The sequence below is a fragment of the Petaurus breviceps genome, unplaced genomic scaffold, assembly GCF_028583685.1.
Source record: "Petaurus breviceps papuanus isolate PSGF00001 unplaced genomic scaffold, PetGlider_PUasm1.0 90977, whole genome shotgun sequence".
Lineage (NCBI taxonomy): Eukaryota > Metazoa > Chordata > Mammalia > Diprotodontia > Petauridae > Petaurus > Petaurus breviceps.
Window position 1 is genome coordinate 50,185,830 of NW_027187391.1, and position 17,050 is coordinate 50,202,879.

The window sequence follows — 17,050 nt, forward strand, 5'->3', positions numbered from 1 at the left end:
TCTTTCTTTCTTTCTTTCTTTCTTTCTTTCTTTCTTTCTTTCTTTCTCTCTGTCTTCCTCTCTTTCTTTCTCTCTGTCTTCCTCTCTTTCTCTCTCTCTTTCTTTCCTCATTTGCATAATGAGTGGGCCTGATGAGAGAATTTCCAAATTCCCCCAGCTTTAAATCCTATGAAATTCAGCATTGAAAAAAGTGAAAATAAAGTTTTTCCTTATTTTTAAAAATAAAAGACACTATGGGAGACCCAGCTGGTTTTGCAGATTTAGATGTGTATTTGGACATATATGATTGTGACATCCCAGTTTACTTTACTACCTTTATTATCCTAGTTGTATTCAGTTTTCACATGTCAGTACCTGGAAATGTCCTCTATCATAAATATTTTTAAAACATTTAATTTAATTTTCAATCATTTTTAATCTAATAATTTATTCTTATATAATTGTCAGAGACTCAGGAAGATTGAATGATTTGCTTGTTATCACTCTAGTAACAGAAGCAGAATTTGAACCCAAATTTTCCCAACATTAAGTTCAACATTTTCTTTATCAAGTTATGATGACATTCTAAAATAAATGTGTGTTGTATCATAAAAAAACTGGAAAAACTATGATGGAGAATTAACCATAAACACCCCCATAATGTTCAATTTTATATGTGTCATTTTACAAGGTAAGATAATACAAGATATTTGGACTTGGCATCAATTTTTCACTAAGAATCAAAATTGAATTTAAAGTTATATGAAGCCAATACAACTTGTGTTGTGCTGGTTTGTACAAAGTAAAGTACTGCCATTTGATGCTGCATACTAGGAAAATATTTCTCTAAGGAAAAAGAAAATAAGCTGTAATGTTAGTAGTGACTAATCATTGCACAAGGTATATCACCTGAACACACCTAGCTAGTAAGTTATAAGTTTCCACTGTTTCCAAAGTATGGGGAAAATGTTTGGGAGATCTTTGGGGGCGAACTATTTCTCCCTATTGATTTGTATTTTAGTATCTCAGCCAAAGAAGAAACTACACAGACTAAATACATCTCTCAGCTCAGGGAGAATCTCAAAGAAACTTACCACCTAGGTGCCACATCAGATGAAAAAAGTGAAAAATTCTGAAAGAAATAAACAACAGTGTGATGTTGGTTTCAGTTATCAGTTCCTAAAACAAGGAGAGAGAATTTTGCTAAGTCTGGGAATTTAGTGAGATACAAATTAGCAGATGAATGGAATACTACTCCAAACTCAGTTTAGACTCTAAACAACTTTTCCTTTTAACACAATAGTCCCCAAAACTGAAGTGAGTTTCTGTAAACACAATTCTCCATTACCACTTTTGAATATAGGATAATTAATTGATCCCCCTGATGAGTATAAAGAGAATGATGGAAACTAATCTAAGGGGATCCTATGTAAAATAGTGCTGTGAATCCATTTTTCCAAAGGATGACTAAATCAGAAAATAACAAGGTGGTCAATTATGTCAAATGCTAGAATAAACTAAAAAAATATATGAGATTTGAGAAAATAGCAAAACACTTGTCAATTAAGAAATAGTTTTTGAGAACTTCCAGGAGCCCAGATGGTGGACTAAGCAGAAAATCACAGTAACTCTCCAATATCCACCTCCAAATAACCACAAAATAGCACTCCCAAATAAAACCTGGAAGAGTAGAACAAGCAAAGAGATGGAGAAAAAAATATTTGAGCCCAAAAGACTTGGAAAAGTGGCAGGAAAGGTCTTTCTCACTTGAGTAAAAAGGGAGCAAAGTCCAGAATAGGAAGTATCCTGGCAAGCCAGCAGAAATCCCCAACTCAGCAAACCAGCAGGAGATCCTGAGCCCCAGTGCAGTAGAATAGCCAAAAACCAAAACCAGGACCCCCCACTTACCTCAGGATAGACAGGAAAACAGAGAGAATTCAACTCTGAGGATCTCCCTGTGCTTCAGCATAGCCTTAGGCAAAGAGGCAGCCATTAGAAACCAGATAGCCATGTGCTTCAGTTTAGCTCTGGGGGAACAGAGAAATACCCCCACTGACCTTAGGACATAACAGGCAACAGCACTAAGATCCTGGTTCAGCACTCAGTAAGGCTGCCAGACCCCTACGACCTCCAGCAGCATCAGTCATACTCCCACCCCCAACTAACCCCACCAGACACAGTTGTCCCTCATGGGTCTCAGGGTGTAGCAGCAAGCACCCCAAGTGCGTCCTCAGGGTTTGCTGCCCATACAGGTTCTTGGATCTGCTTTGTTAAAGGAAAGCAACTCAAAATGGGTTAACAAGCTTACTTTAATCAGTCAGACATATATTGTTTACCTTGTTCAGGAGAAAAGGTCAGCACCCTGAACCTCAAAGTATACAGGCATAATTATCAAGACAGAAACATCAAGTAGACAGATTTCCAAACTGTCCAACCATTACATCCATACCCAGTCAACATCTGGGTTTCCACATTCTGGGTTTTTCAAAGCCGGGGGACTCTCAACAACGGCTTCCCAGAATTCAGATCAAATCACAGAACACTTCTCAAAGTGAGTCCCAAAACAAAGCTATACATCAGGGCTTATATAGCCTTCTCCTGGCTCAGAGAATGTAACAACCTTATTGACCCACTGGCCAATCAAAAAGTACCTACTGAAAAACAAGCCTCCCTCCCCAGGCTCCTGGTGCACTTTAGCCTAGGGGCAGGGAAGACCTTTAAAATTTACATTCGCATTACACAGGGCAACATCGGTGCAGCACAAGGTAAACAGCCAGTTCCTTGAGCTCCTGGCACAAGAAGCCTGAGACAGTGCCCCTTCCACCCTAGGAACAGAGAACAAATTTAAAAGAAAGGAAAACAGGCCAAAAAAAAAAGATGAACAGAAAACAAAAAGAATCTGACCATAGAAAATTATTGGTGACAGAAGATCAAGAAACAAACTGAGAAGAGGACAAAAACACCAAAACCTATGGAAAAAGCCTCAAAGAAAAACAGTAACTCATCTCAAGCCTAGAAAGAACTCATGGCAGAACTCAAAAAGGAGATCAAAAATAGCATGAGTGGTAGAAGAAAAATGGGGGAAAAATGAGAGTGACATAAGAGGTTAATAAAAAAAGTAGTCAACAGGTTGGAGAAAGAAAACAACTGCTTGAAAAGTAGAATTTGGTAAGTGAAATAGGAGACACAAAAATTAGTTGGAAACAAAATCATCTAATTCTAAAGAATAAATAAGTCAAATAAAAATAATCATAGAAACAATAATGTCATTAAAGAGAATGACAACAATGGGAAAACATGCCCAAATTTATGGGATGTTGCTAAAGTTGTACTTAGGGGAATTTTTATTTCTTTAAATTCTTACATCAACAAAACTGAAAAAAAGATCAGGTCAATTAATTGGGCATGCAGCTAAAAAACTAGAAAAAAAAGAACAAATTAAAAATCCCTAGTTGAGCATCATACTGGAAATCCTGAAAATCAAAGGTGAGATTAATAAGATTAAAAGAAAAAAAACTGTTCAGCTAATATGTAAATCTAGGAGCTGATTTTATGAAAAATTCAATAAGATAAACTGCTAGTTAATTTGATTAAAAAAAAGAAAGAAGAAAACCAAATATCTAGTATCAGAAATAAAAATAGTAAAATCACCAACAATGAAGAAGAAATTAAAGCAATCACTAGGAAATGTTTTGTCCAATTATATTTCAATAAATCTGACAATCTTAATAGATTGAAATAGATGGATATTTATGAAAATGTAAATTACCTAGAAGAACAGATCAGGAAATAAAATGCCTAAATAACCACATGTAACAGCAAGCACCCCAGCATCCCCAGGGTAGCTGCCAACACTGGTTCTTCAATCTGCTTTTCTAAAGAAAAGTAACTCAAAATGGATTAACAATCTTACTTTAATCAAACATATCATTTACCTAGTTCATGGGAAAAAGTCAGCATACCAAACTTCAGAGTATACAGACAGAAGTTACAAGAAGACAGAGAAACATTTCAGCAGACAGGTCTGCAACTGTCTGACCATTACATCCATACCTAGTCAGTTACCAGAGAGGGAAGCATCAACATCTGGGTTTTCAAAGCCAGGGGGCTCAATGGCTGCCCAGAGTCTCATCTGGTCAAATCACATAACACTTCTCAAAGAGAGCCCAATCAAAAAGCATTCTAGAGAACCCAAGCCTCCCACCACAGGCTCCAGGTGCACTTAAGCCTATCAAAAGGCCTAGGGGAAGGGAATATCTTAAATTCCCATTCCCATAACATTAATGTAATGGTAATGTAATTTGAATTTGAAGATCCCTTTGTGTTGCAAAGGTAGCAGGTACTTAGCACTTAGTAATTGATCTAGCCTCTGCTAGGGAAACAGAAGGTGTTAACTCCTGTCTCCTGTTGCTGTCATAACAGGAAGGGGTTGGTTGAAACAGGAAATAGCTAATGCTGTGTATATAAGAAAAGCTCCAGAGAGACACAGTCAGAATTTCTTGGGACCAGCATCTGGTAGCAGAGCAGCTACAGAAGAGAGAATCGAGAACTGAACCAGAATTTCCTAAGAACTTGTTATGGTGGAGCTTCTTCTGAGCAGGAACCCAGAGCCCAGAGCCAGAAACCCGGTGCCAGGAGCCAGGAGCCAAGAGTTAAAAGCCAGGAGCCCAGGTGACTGAGGAAGCATGATTTGGTTGCTGAGACTTTTCCTGTTTGTGGCTTGGTTGAGCCTTGAATTCCCTGGAGCAGAAATTGTGAAGGATCTGACATGGACAAGACCCTGTGAACTTCAGTGAGAACTGGACAGGAGTGGAGGGTTTGTGTGTGATACTTAGTAATTGATTTCTGAATAAGTGACATTGAGTTAATCAAGTTGCCCCATGAGTGGAAGACTTAGACTATTGTACTTTGAGATGATTGTTCTTTGTTAAAATTTTGAATAAGTGACTAATCTATAAGTAGAAGACTATTGTACTTTGAAACTATATCATGATACAGATTGAGTTAACTTAAGACTTTGTCCCATGAGTGGAAGACTGACTATTGTACTTTGAGGTGATTGTTTTTTGTTCTAAATATTGTGACCACTTTGGTGAAAACTATGTGGCCGTATTAATGATAAGCTGTTTGTGAATATAAGTTGTAGTATTGTGAATGCTGTACCTTGATTTTCTGTGAATGTTTTGCTTTGATTTGTTATGGAATAGAGTGTTTACTATACTGTGTAATCAGAATCTTAAAAGCTGTTCAGAGTAGCAGTTCTTTTGGAAAGCCACTGTGCATGGCATTACACCCCACCTTAGAAAAATAAATTAAACAAGCCAGTAATAAAACCCCTAAGAATAAATCTCTATGGTCAGATAGGTTCAAAAATGTATTTTACCAAACATTTGAAGAAAAATTAATTCCAATTCTATATAAACTATTTGAAAAATCATCAAAGAAAGAGTCCTGCCAAAATCCTTTCATGACACAAATATGTTGCTGATACATAAACCAAGAAGAACTAAAACAGAAAGAAAATTATAGACCATTTCCCTAATTAATATTTATGCAAAAATTTTGAACAAGATTCTAGCAAGATGATTACAGCAATATATCATAAGAAATATATACTATAAACAGGTGGGATTTATACCAGGCTCAATATTCAGAAATCTATCAATTAAATTGACAATATCAATAAAAAAACAACATAAATTAGCTGATTATCTCAATATATAGCAATTATTCCCAATTTTTAAAAAAGCAGTAGAAAGCATAGGCATAAAGGAAGCATTCCTTAAAATGATAAACAGTATCTGTATAAAATCATAAAAAAGCATTATTTGTGATGGGGATAAGTTAGAAGCCTTCCAAATAAAATCAGGGATGAAGCAAGAATGCCCATTATTGCCACAATTGTTCAACATTTTATGAGAAATCTTAGCTATGGCAATAAGAGACAAAAAAGAAATCAAAGGGATTGGAATAGGCAATGAAGAAACAAAACTATCACTTCTTGTCAGTGGTATGATGGATACTTAGAGAATTCTAGAGAATCGACTAAAAAGTATTTGAAATATTTAATAACTTTAGCAAAGTTGCAGGATATACCCACATATATTATCACCATTTTTATGTGTTGCCAGTACAACAGGTTTTCTTCTCTTTCCAACTCTGATTCTTTATTTACAGGGTTTAACTGTATAATATATGTTGGCTTGGCCTACCCATGAGCAATGTAATTGTAAAAAATAAATAAATACTATTTTAAAAAAATATGCTTTGTCCATCAGTAATCCTTACCAATGGAGAATCTGAGAAGCAGCATAGTACTATGTAGGGAGCATTGGTGCATAAGTTCATGGGAACTGCATTCTAATCCTAACTATGACACCTTATTTGTGAGGCCATGGACAATTTGCTTAACTGCCTTGGGCCTCAGTTACCTCATTTATAAAATGAGGGAGGTAGACTACCTTCAGACAGTTTCTAAGGTCCTTTCAAACTTTTGATCTAAGATTGTATGATTTGGCCAAGTGTAACAGCTGACAGAAACAGTGATGGGGAAATAAATATCTTTCTAAAGGCCTTTATTCTAGCCACAATTCTCAATTTAAGGTTTTTTTTTTTAATTTAACTTTTTTCCTGTGGCAAGTGGTTTTAGTCTTTCCTTTGATCAATACATTTTATTGTTATTCAGTTGAAATTCAGAAAAGGATGGCATGTTGCTTTCTCTTCCACTTGTGCATGGAGAAGTCACTGTGCCCCAGGCACTTGACCTCCAGATGGTAATCACAGGCTGAAACAGAAACACATCTGGGAGGAGTCTGTGATCCATAACAGTATGCTGTACAGTGATCAGTTGGCTATCCTCAGTAGCTTAACATGTATTCTTTTAATGAAAATTCCAAACTTTCTGGTATATTCTACTTCTTCTTTATCATAAGCCTTTGGAACATTTTAAACATTTCCAGGTTTTAATAAATTAAATTCCACAGTGGAAACTTGGCTCTAAGAGCATTTCTACACTTAGCCAGCATCAAAGTCATTCCTGTAAATGTGTATGAGGGAAATGCTGATCACAGGAAGCTTAATGGAAGTGGCCTAGTTTCTGGAGTCATTTGTTTCGATGAGAGCCCGAGCGTAAATTCTGTGCACAACACAGACAGCTATTATGCAGTTAATTATGCACAAAGTAAATATGTACAATTGCAAACATCAAAACACCACCTAATAATGGATAACTCTAGATTTATGGTATGCACACCCAATCTGTAAAGGCCCCTACTCATGAATCTAAAATGAAGGGAACATTACCTAAATGATCCGGAATGAAGGATTTAATACACAGCTCTACCCTTTTTGCTACTTATTTCTTGTCAGCAGATTTTTCATTTTGCTGTAATTTATTATACATAAACACTATGCAAATGTGTTGGTCATACTAAAAAAAAATGACTTAGGGATTCTGATCACTGACTAGGTATTTCATTACAAATTACTTGTTAAGCTAATAACTTTTATAGTAGTAATGGTCACCATACAACAGTGCCCACATTCCATTCAATTTGTGGTGGAATATGAAATGAATATATTATGAAAACTCTAATAAAGATAGTTTAGGTTTTGCCTTTTATCTATTTTTCAGGGACTTTTTCAAATTATTTTATGCAAATTAGTTTTCTTCCTTCCTTTCTTTGTTTATATACAATGGTAGCTCCTGAGCACATTGTGTTCTTATGGAAGTACAGGTTGAAAGAAATAATTTAATCAGCTTTCAGCTTTTATTTAAAAAATTAAGATGGAAATTAAAGCTCTCCTAACTATGAACATAGTAGTATGCTTCCTTCTACAACTAACCTTTATTCTGAGTATTATAACAGTGCCTGAATTATTTGTATCAGAAGAAATATATATTAATATTTTTGGTCTTTCAATGCTAATAATAGAAATAAAAGAAACACACATACAGAAAGAGGGGAAATGGCAAAGGCAGGGAGGAAGAAAGAGAGAGAGAGAGAGAGAGAGAGAGAGAGAGAGAGAGAGAGAGAGAGAGAGAGAGAGAGAGAGAGAGAGAGAGAGAGAGAGAGAAGAGAGAGAGAGAGAGATAAAATATGTCTTTCAGGTCAGTGAAATGTTTGGGAATAGAATGCCAACAGTAAAAGAAATAGTATTCTATGCTATTCAGCAACTCAGGAAGCACCTGAGTGTGATATTGAATTCAGAAAGCCAAGGGTTAATTTCACTATGGAAATATGGTTCACTTCCTGCTAGAAAATATCTAAGGTACTGGAAGGATTCGGATGAACATGCTTTACAATGATTTCTCTCAATGCCACTGTGAAAACTCAACAATTCCTCCCACCCCTCATATCATCATCATCATTTCACAAGGAGGAAAACATAGTAATAGAAATTCTGTCATCGTGTTTTAAATCATTTTTCTTTATTCTGTAGTATGATGATGGCATGGAACACTAATAAATGAGAGGTCAAAATCTAAAATGGGCTATCCTGTTTGTGCTATTTCAATTTCTATGCAAAGTGTATGGCTTTTCTGTCTTCCCTGTTTGCATAATTACTCCCTTGCCATACCCCATTGCTATCATTATCAGTTTTCTCTTCACGTAATTTTCTTTCTTTTTTTTTGGAGGGGGAGGGGACTCTGTTAGGTACCCTTAAAATATTCCCCAGTCTTGATTGCATTGCATATCTGTTTATTTGAAAAATCTATAACTATTTTTTTAAAAAAGGAGTGAGATCAAAGAGAATGAGAAAATCAGAAAGTTTGTACCAGAATCTTAATGCAAAGATGGTTATATCATCCATAGTCCATAGTCTGTCATAAAACACACACACACACACACACACACACACAAATTTAGCTAAGTAATGCTAATAGATGAAATCATTTCTTAAATATTGCAGAACAGCTAAATAAGGAAAACTGAGAAATCTTTTATTATTAAAATTAGAATTATGAAGCTATTAATCATCATGCAATTCAAGTAAGTATGAGGCTCAAGAGGACCACTACAAATTCCCTAAATTTTGGAGAACAATAAACCATTCACTCATCTTCAACATTCTGTGGCAATTCTCTATTTTTCATTCTAAAATGGTTAAAGCTGAAACTTGAAACATTAAAATTTAACTATTTGTGAGTAGAGATAAGAGGAGTTTTATATACTTTACTTTTTCCTTGTGGTATACCCTATGGTTTATCCATGTTGCAGAATTTGAGATTTATGAATTGTATTTATTATCTAGAGTTTCAAGTATGTTTTTCAAAAAAAAATTTTGGATTATTCATTAATGAGTTTTTTATTTTATCAATTAATTCTTCAGACTAATTTCCATAAGTTTGCTTCACAGAGTTTTTTTAAAGCACTTGTCAGTGCCTTTGTCTAAGTTCTCTTCATTTCTGTCATAATTTTCAACCAATAAAAAGATTTCTGAGTTTTAGTTTCAGAATATCGATTCACAGCAGCTTGCCTAAGTTGACGAGTGAGTGAGCAACTTTGAAAAGATCTTCAATATAGTACTCTGTGTGAAGAATCAGTCCAGGCTGAATTAAAACCAGACAACTGTGAAAAAAAAACTTTAGACTTCAATCACAGTGAAGGGGAAAGGATTCAAATCTCATTTATTGTTTTGGTTAAAACAAATACCAAGAGATTTGCTAGAGTTTCAATTATTCTTTCAGTCTGAAGCTTTCCCCTCCAGAGAATGGAACATTAACTTTGCATGCTCTCTCTCTCTCTCTCTCTCTCTCTCTCTCTCTCTCTCTCTCTCTCCATATATATATATAAATGCACACACATATATACATCCATCCACACATATATTGATATATTAATTATTACATATTTATATATTATTATACTAATTTATGTTTTATATATATTAAAGATTTCTTCTACTTTAAGAAATCATCTGCAGGAATTACAATAAAGTCAGCACATAGACTACAAAAGGTTGAATTCCCCCCCCATCTACATCATGTGCCATGTGGTTTCCATGAAAAATGAACAGATATGCTCAAAGATGTCAGTATAAATCATATGGAGATAGAGAATTACAAACTGTTCCTTCTCTTCCATTTCACTAACTATTCTATCACTCACATAAGAAATCCATTTTTTGCTGAATTGATAGTGAATAGAGAAACAATGTGTTTATACACATATACGGATATACACATGTGTGTATCTTCCTGTCTAATCCATATAGTGTAGAAAAAATGTGAAACATAAGTAGGATATTGGTGTGTAAGAATTCATAATTTTCCAAGTCCGAGGAATCAAAATAAAGAGTAGAAGATAAAATAAGAGTGTCAAATATGATGTGAATTAGGTTGATTAAGAGAATAGCTAAGAAAGGAGATATCAAACTAGAACTAAGCTGTAACAGGGATATTTTTTTTCTCTATCCAAGGAAGCCAATTAGTCAGAAGGCCTTTCAGTCACTAAGTGTAGGACTAGAAATAATGACAGGAAGTGGCATAGCTGTAGCATCCCCTCACACTCCTGGGCTCCTTTAACTTTAGTAGTGTGTGTAATTGCTAAAGTTTTGATCATAGAGCCTAGGGATACTGTTTGGATGTGGAGAGTCACTTCTGTCAACTTAACACAGAGGAAGTGGAGAAGAAGGAAGTCTAGAGAATGCAAAATGATTATTATTAATGAATAAACAATAATGTTATACCATTCTATCTATACTTGTGTTTGAAAAAAAAAAATCAAAGAATAAGAGAACTTTGCCCCTGACATGCCTAGGACTACCAAAGGAGTTCTACACGCAAAAGTTATGAAAAGATGGACTAGACAATGTGTGTATATATGTGTGTATGTATGTACACACAAATATGCACACGTGAACACATATATACACACTTGTGTGTATGTATGTATGTATGAAATATTGAATTCTCTGGGCTGACCTGGAGATCAAGTCTGGGCTCAAATACTTAGCACCACACCCAGAAATAACTGGCCGTGTAACCTTGAGCAAGTTACTTAACCCTGATTGCTTAAAAAAATATATTGAATACTCTTCAAACTATTTTCCATAATTATCCTGGAAATTACACCATAAGCATTTTTTTTGTATTGTTTCTAAATTTTTTCCAAATAAAATATGATTATTTTTAGAGGAATATAACTAAATCCTTAATACCCAACTATAACAATTGTTTTTTCACTTTCAAAATGAAACTGAAAAAAAGTTTCTTAGGGGGATTTACAATACACTAGACTGAAGGACAGAATAAGAATCAAGATTGAAAAAGATAATGTCTCTTCCCTTAAATATTTCATAATCTGTATGAGATATGGAAGGGGGAAGTTGTAACAGCTTTTAAGTAGAATAACTTTATAATAACTACAGTTAGAATGTCAATAAGAAGAGAATAATAGGTGCAAGAAATCCAGGAGTGGTTGAAGAGCCTAATTTTAAAAACTGAAGAAAGGCATAAAGAATGAAATTTGAGTTTTGAGTGAAAAGCTCATAAGGATAATCTGTTAATCAAAACAAAAAGTTGAAAGTCCTAACAAACCAGAGAATATACTGAACAAAAGAATAGTAAATATATGTCAAAAATTAAGATATTCCAAAAGAAATTGTAGTACCAAGTAAAAAGGTACCAGATTTGAAGAATATGTGATAGATTGCTAGAGAGAATGTTACTGTGATTTGATTGGCATAAGAAATTCCTAGATGAGCAAGCCCCATCTACCAATGCAGACTGACACCTTTTTTTTTGTTGTTGTTTTTGTTTTAGCAATCCTTGCCTTGCAAAGCTGCTTAGAGATCTATAATCACAAATAATTTATGTAGAAGGCAGCAATCATAGCGACAGTATTTTTTTTTAAACCACCCATCTCCCAGAAGGAAAATATGAGGAAAAAAAAATCAAACAAAAATATGTTAAGTACCCTATTTAAGAAAATAATTTTGCTTTTACTTACCTTAAAAATATAGTCAAGGAGAGTAGAGAATGAAGAACAATAGAATCCACGGGATTCCACCAGAGAGGAATTTGGGGTTTAACTCTTATAGAAATGTCATTACTATGTCCCAAAATGCCTATATTAAACAGAATATTATCAAACACTCAGTACAATATAGACCAGATAAAAATAATATGATTCAGAATCATTCAACAATATTTGCCATCATTAGAAATACCTATATACATAATATTTATATATTTCACATACATTATGAATGTTTCTATTTATGTAAAGATTCATGGATAATTATAGTGTATAATATCATAATTACACATGCATTATAATATATGCATGTACATGTACAATACGCATGTACATATATATGATAAGGATGCTATAAATGTTATGCATAAACATATGCATACATGATATTATGCATAAAAGGGAAATGAAAATGGCTTCTAGTCATGAAAATATTTCTTTAAAAATTAATATGATCTAATCAGAGAAAAGTATGCTTTTTAGAAATAATAATATATAGAATATAAGAATAGAGTCATTACTTTTGAGAAAATAATAGGTTGGTTTCAAAAGGGAAAAATAAAGTGTACAAAAACAACTTAATAAAGGAACATGTTTAAATTCCTCAAATGGAGAGGTGAAAATCTTTACCAAGAACAAAGGTAAGAGATGCAATGCTATGTAGACTAAAAGTAGGTATTTTTTTTTTCTGGAACAATGTATTTGAGGATGACTGATATGTAGTCAACCTGAAAATATAGGTTGAAGCCAAATTTTGAATGGCTTTAAATGTCAATCAGATTAGTTTCTTTCATCTTAGCATTAATAGAAATCCAATGAAATTCCTTGAGCAGAAGAGTGGCAGCATATCTGTGCTTTCAGAATAGCAATCCAAAGGCTATGTGGAGAATAAATTAAAGGAAGGAGAAAGTAGGTGGAGACCAATTAGGAAGCTGTTGTGATAATTTAGAAAAGCAGTAATGACAGTTTTGTTAGTCAAGTTTTGGTATGAATGGAGAGAAAGCAACAGATGTGGCAGATATTGAAATGGAATCAAATAGAACCATCAACCAAAAAGCTTTGTGGGGAGAGTAAATGAGAATGAAGGGTTGAAGGTGATTCCTTAATTGGGCAGCTGGGCAGCTAGGAGAAAAGTTGTGCTTTGCCATAAATAGGGAAGTTAGGAACAGGGTAGGGTTTTGGGGAAGAGATAATGATTTCTATTTTAAACATGTTGAAGTAAAGATACTGTTGGGATATCCATTTGCGAATGTTGAGCTAGCAGTTCCTCATTCAAGGAATAGAAGTATGATGAAATATTCAGAAAACTATTAACCTAATTTTTGAAATATTGAATGTTAAAATAAATATTGAAATTAAATAGGAAAATTTCACACACACACACAGGAATGACATAAATCCTGAGTCACAATCTTGACTTTGTGAAAGGAGAATTTAAATTTGATATAAAAAATATGGTTTCAAATTTCTTCTCTAAAATTTATTGTTTATATTAATTTGGGAAAGTTAATTAACCTTTAAAATTGTCAGTTTCCTAAAATGTAAAATAAAGATTTTGACTAGATGAATGACATTGTTGCTTCCTTTTGTAAAGCTATAATACAAATAAAAGAGCAATTTATTAACATCAAAAATATATGTGAAACTGAGTTAACATTGTTATTAAATCCAGTCATAGCAGCTTTGAAAAATTCAAGGGAAAAAAGTTTTATAAATTCTGTAAAAATTAGGTTAAATTTGTAAAGTCTTATAAAGAAACAAAAGGCCATTTCTAAAAATCATTCAAAATAACTTTAAAAATACACAGGGTCAAAAGATTTACCAAAAAAAAATATCAATTATGTAAAATACATGAAATAAAGCAAAATTTCCCAAACAGGTATGTATGGTCAAAGTAATTAGGCTCATAGAACAACTTTTATGGACTCTTCAGATGGATGTATGATCCATCCCATGGAGAGCAAAGAAGTCCACCTGATTTAAGAACATGCTTAATAGGAAAAAAAAATCACAAACAATATATAAGGATAAGCAAAGCAGGAAAAAAAATTCTCAAGTGATGCTGGCAATCATAGCATTGTTCCCGTGTGGTTTCACAGGAAAAAGTGATAGCATAATAGGAAGTGATGCCAGAGGAGAGAGGTGATTTGGAATTTTCTAATTTGATAAACTACCTCAAATGAGTGAAAGTGGAAAGAGTAATAGATTTAGAGGCAGAAAGCCTTAAATTCAAAATCTGCCTCAGACACTCAGTAGTTTTGTGACCCTGTGCAAGTCATTTAACCTCTCTCAGTTTCAGTATTCTCACTTGCAAACTGGGGATACACTAGCAGCTATCTTATAGGATTACTTATAGGATTTGAGAACCCAAATGAGAAAACATGTGTAAAGTGCTTTACAAATATTATAAAGCACTGTTATCACTCAGTTGGTAGAACTCATAGTTTAAGTGACTCAGTAGAAACTGCTTCACAGTTAGAATACCATCTAGCCAGGAATCACAGAGCATTCAGACTTATTTAATTTAGTAAAGACCTTAAAAGGAATATAGGCCTTATAATATGTGGTGATGTATATGACTTGGATTTCCTCTGAATTTTAGTCCTTTGCAGTCCAGTAGTACAATTAATAGAGACGACTAGTGGTATTGTGGCTACAGTGCTGGATGTGGAATCAAAAATACCTGAGTTCAACTCCAGCCTCAGATACTTACCTTCTATGTGACCCTGGGCAAGTCACTTAATGTCATTGCCTTACTTTCCTGAAATATAAAATGAAGACAATAACATCTATCCACAGTGTTGCTAGGAGAATGAAATGAGATGTTTGTAAAAAAAAAATGTTTACATGTTTCCTGGCACATAGTAGGAACTATATAAATACTTATTTTCTTCCCTAGTCATAGACTGGAAGAGAATTTAGAACACAAGTTCTCTTATTTTAAATATTAGGAAACTGAGAACCCTAGAAATTAAGAAACTTAATGCAAAGTCATATAGAAAATAACTGGTAGAGCATGGATATGAAGCCAACTCCTCTGTATCTTTGTCCTCCAACTGTTCACTGATGTGGACTCCATAGTTAATCATGCAAGGTCTAAAATTATAAGTAAAACTCCTAATAAGTAGATAGATTTATGAGAGAACATGTACATAGGAGCGGCACAGAACAGCATTCAAAGAATGTTTACAATCAATATGTTTGGAATAAGTGCCCATATCAATGTCACCACAGATACTGTGATATATGCTCTTTTCTATTCTGTTAATAAATGTTTCTCAACTTAATAATAGAGTATATTCTATTTGTGCTGCATTCTTATTTCAATGAAAAAATAGAGTATAGATTTCAATTTATCTTGAAAGATGTTTTATATTCATCTTCTTGACCTTATTTAATTGAGCATATATGTAGTAGTGAGGGAAAACCCTCACTAAATTTCCAGCAGCAAAGAAGTCAGGGTCAGGGACATAAAAGAGGGTATTGATGTTGGATTGAATAACATGAACAGGACTATACCAGAGCAAAACAGGAAGCACAGGAAGGAAAGGACTGAGGATTTGGGGCATAATTTAGTCATAAATGGAGACTTATTTAATATTCAAGAGGAGGGAGTTTAATATGATCCAAGAAATTTATGAGGAAGATAACGTTCACCAGTGTTTAGCCTGGACTGGCAAAATGAGAGACAAGAACAACATGATCATATACATGAGAGATTGTTGTTCAGTCATTTCAATTGTATCAAACTCTTCGTGAATCCATTTAGGGTCTTCTTGGCAAAGATAATGAAGTGGTTTGCCATTTCCTTAAGTAGGTCATTTTACAGATAAGAAACTGAGACAAACATGGTCAAGTGACTTGCAAGGTTACACAGCTAGTAAGTGTCCAAGGCTGAATTTGAACTCAGGTCTTCCTGACTGTCAGTCTAGTGAGCTATCCACTGTGACACCTCACTACACAGATGAAGAGATTACTTGGAGGTTATTTCAATAATTATTGTTCCAAATTTTCAAAAACAATTAAATTTAACAAATGTTTATTACCTGACTGTCAGGTGCAAGGCATGTGTAACCAGCCATCGTGACATTACTCTTTTATTTTTGGCTTTTTGGAGGGGGGAAGGCAGGGCAATTGGGTTTAAGTGACTTGCCCAAGGTCACATGGCCAGTAAGTGTTAAGTATCTGAGGCTGGATTTGAATTGAACTCAGGTCTTCCTGACTCCAGGGCCAGTGCTCTGTTCACTGTGCCACCTAGCCACCCCCATGACATTACTCTTAAGACATCTGGCTATATGTTCTGAAACTGCTCACTTTGTCAACAAGAATGGCAACCCTCTGGAAGGAACCTTTCCCAAGATATACTGCCTCCCTCCCCTCATTACAAAGTGTTTTATCTCCTGAATTCTGGGAAATCTCCTAAAAACAAAGCTATTCTAAATTAGAACAAAGTAAATCAATAATTAACTGAGTCCTCTACACCTAGCTATCCCCAGAAGATCCTTCACCTGATCCAATCATATACCAAAACAACACAAAATAGTCCCCTTGGTCATCTTTTTATCTAAAATTCCACTATGTGAATAAACTCTATACACAGAAACACAGACACACTGGCACACCTACTTCTTGCTCAGATAACAATAAATCCAAACAATACTACCATTGCCATAGAAAAGAACTTGTTACGGTAGACTAAAATGCATTTCCTTGGCCACTAATCTCAAATTTGTGTCAATTCTACCTCTTTCATAGACTGTAATTTCCTTGAAGGAAGACTCTGTCTCAATTTTGTATTTGTATCCCTCAGGGTCTAGCTTAAAGTAGGAGATTTTCCTATCATCCCAGGGTTGATTCAAGCTATTACCTTTTGCATAAGTCATATGAAGATTCAAATGAAATATTTGCCTTCTGGGATTTTACTTTCCTTGGAATGAAAATGGGTAACAAGCTTTATCTAGATCATTAAATATATCAACATTTGAAGAGAAAAAGAACATTGAAAAAAAAGGGTGGGGGCATGGAAAGGCCTTCCTTAGTAGTTGTTGCCTGAATTGAGCCTTGAAGAAAACTATGTATTTTAAAAGGTA

The 17,050-nt window shown here is 34.3% G+C and overlaps 1 long non-coding RNA gene across 1 annotated transcript in view; it reads right to left on the reverse strand.

The window, feature by feature from the left end:
• Positions 1 to 17,050, reverse strand: part of LOC138153312 (uncharacterized) — an 833,457-nt gene that overhangs the window by 332,854 nt on the left and 483,553 nt on the right. The window lies entirely within an intron of this gene.